Below are 3,241 nucleotides of genomic sequence, written 5' to 3' on the forward strand. Positions count from 1 at the left end.
CAGGCACTGGTGTCAGTGCATAGCTTCTCAAGGGGAGGACCTTGACGGTGACTGTAGTGATATTCAGCAATGAGATATGTAGCACTTTTTCCAGGATGAGTTTGCAAATTTAATTTTCAGGCCTTGTATACACACACACACACACACATTTACACATATGTATATGTCATGGAATACTACTCAGCTACAAAAAAGAATGAAATGATCTTTTGCAGCAGCTTGGATGGAACTAGAAACTATTATCCTAAGAGAAGTATTCCAGGAATGGAAAACAAATACTACATGTTCTCACAAGTGGGAGCAAAGTGATGAGTGTGCAGCCTCGTGGAGAGTGGTATAACAGCCACTCTAGACTGAGAAGGAGGGAGCGTGGAAGGGGGATGAGGGGTGAAGAGTTACCCATGGGGTACAATGTACTCTGTGCAGGTGATGGGTGCACTGAATGACCTGACTTCACCACTACACAATTCATCTATATAAGAACAACAACAACAAAATTGTAGACCCCAAATCTATTCAAATAAATGTTTTGAAAAGTCATGTTGGGAGGTGGTGGTGGTGGGGGTTCAAGATGGCTGACTAAAGGCATAAGACATTGCCTTTTCCAGAAAAAAGGAAACAAGATTGCAAACAAATAATCATAACTCAAATAGAATATTAAAGAGGGGACACAGGGATTCAATAGAGAAGTCACAGGAAATGCCTGAGGCACAGAAGGAGGGAAGGAGAGGCAGCCAGCTCTGCCTCCAACCAGGAGCAGCTGAGCCAGAGGCTCCTTAGCCTAGGAAAAGGAACACAAGAGCCCCCAGTGGACTATGTTCCCAGGGACTGGTACACTGCTAGCCACGGGCATCTCCTCTGCCCACACAGGAGCCTGTGGAGCATCCCTCCAGGCAGAGAACCCACCCTAGGTCATATACACACACACAACCGGAGACTAAGCAGCTGTGGCAGGGTGCCATTTTGAGTGCCCAAGATCCAGCAGACTGCATCCTGCCCTGGGACTCAAAAGCTCCTGCATCTCCACATCCTGTAGCCCCCACTGTGATCCCCTCGTGTCCACCCCAAGACCTATGGCAGCACAATGCTGGCTGAAGCCAGCAGTGGGGCAGAGTCCCCAGCAGTCTGCCCTGTATGAAGTCCAGTCCCCAGGGAAGGAACAGTGCAGCACACCAGGAAGACTGCCCCGGGGATGAAGGGAATGAAAGTGGGCACTTTCCAAAGCCTGACTACTGCCTGCCCAGGCTGTGAGCAGCAGCCTTACCTGCAGCAGCAGCAGGGCCTCTGTGCTCAAGCTGGTGGCTAGAGGACAGGGTCCCTTCTCCTATCCTTATGCCCCTATAGCAACCGCTGCTTCCAGGGGCTGCTGATGGCAACCCTGCTTCCAGTAGCAGCAAAGCACCCCAAGGCGAGGGTTTCCACACCAACTGCCACAGACTCCCTACCCTGCACACTACAGCCTACACTCCCACACACCACCTGGGGCCAGCTGGCCTGGCGCTACACCCCAGTGTCTGAGCATGCTGACTAGGGACCTGGAGATAACCATCTCTGGCATCTACGCACTCCCCTGGGACCTGAGGCAGTCCTACCCAGCCTGCCATCAACACCCAACCACACATGTTATGTGGGGGCCTGGGGACTGATCTGCGCAGCCCATTGCAGCCACCACTAATGTTAGCAAGTGCCAACTGGGAGCCTAAAGTTGTCCCCCCACTGTCACTACCATCACTCATCTCCCACATGCTGCCTATGGCCCTGAGGACTCACCCACCCAACCTACTGCTGCTACTGCCAGCACCCAGATAAGCTGCCTATGACCCAAGAATTGGCCCACCTGGCCCCACTGACACCAGTGCTCACATTCACTGCCTGGGGACCAAAGGACAGGCCTGCTTGACCCACTGCTGGAACCACTGGGTTCTGAGGAGTGGCCCATCTGACATCCTTATCTCCATCTGGCATCCTTATCTCCATCTGACATCCTCACCACAGCCTCTACTGCAGCCAGGACACAGGAAATTACCAGTGATGCTGTACATGGCCACGGCAATCACCCAGAACCAAAGCGAAGGTGCCCTTCCCTACCATTGCCATAGACACATCTTCAGGGAAAAGTCCTCTTGATGAAAATCAAAGCAAAACTAGAAGTGACTTTTATGCCACATGGGCGGATATCAGTGCAAGGACTTCCGAAATGTGAAAAAGTGCAGAAATGTGACACCTCCAAGGGATCACAAGAATTCTCCTCCAACAAGTTCCAACGAAGAAGAAATTGTTTAATGCTAGAAAATGAATTCAAAATAATGACACCAAAATTTTGTCTCAGAAAAAAAAAAAAGGGAGAAAACAAAGGATTGTTTGTATTATACAGACGGAGAAACTAAAAGATAATATAATGAAACATAGGTTAATTCTAAGTACTTCTCTTTTCAAAAGTTCATTTTTCTCTTTTCTCTTCTGTAAAACATTGTGTAAGTAGAAACCAGAAATAAGTGATCTCTTTCAGAGAGGAAAAATGCTGTCAGCAAGAAAAGAGGGTTAGTTATGTGAGAGGAGGTGTCCTTCCTGGAGAAGCCTCAACCCACCTACAGGAGGACAGGTAGGGGACAGGTGAAGAAACAAAGACTGTCTTGTACTGCCCCGGCTTGGCCAGTGGAGGCAGCAAGGAGCTGAGGATCATCCTCCTTCCTTCCTTTCCTCTCTACCCACAGCTCTGCAGGGAAGTCTGTGGTGTCCTAGCCAGACTTAGAGCTTCATGCTCTGGTCACCGTCATGCCACCCCAGGCCCTGCTGCCCATCCTGTTTCTCTGTGTGCTGCTCCTTCAGGCCCAGGGAGGACACCGTACCCGGAATAGGATGCAGACTGTGACCGGTACGTGACAGGCTGGTAGGGTGGGGGTGGAGGAAAGGAGAGGCTTGTGCCCCCTTTGAGCAAGAGCTGGGGGTTGGTACCTCTCTGCACATCCAGCACTGCCTATAGCACCGTGCAGACTCAAGGATGTCTGGGGACCTCACGCCCCTCTACTCAGCTCTGGGAATATTAATGGGAGTGAAGGAGACACCTACATCTTTTCTTGTCCACTTGAAACCTCCAGAGACCCGTGGTACACACCCTAGTGAAAGGTGCATCAGGGCTGAGAATGGGATGGGAAAGCAGGACAATTATTCTTTAGTGGATGCTCATTTGTGAGGAGTGACACCCAGAGATGGGCATGGGGTGTGTGGAGGTGTAGAAACG

The sequence above is a fragment of the Otolemur garnettii genome, unplaced genomic scaffold (genome assembly GCF_000181295.1).
Source record: "Otolemur garnettii isolate 467f Iridium unplaced genomic scaffold, OtoGar3 scaffold00023, whole genome shotgun sequence".
In the NCBI taxonomy this organism is placed as follows: Eukaryota; Metazoa; Chordata; class Mammalia; order Primates; family Galagidae; genus Otolemur; species Otolemur garnettii.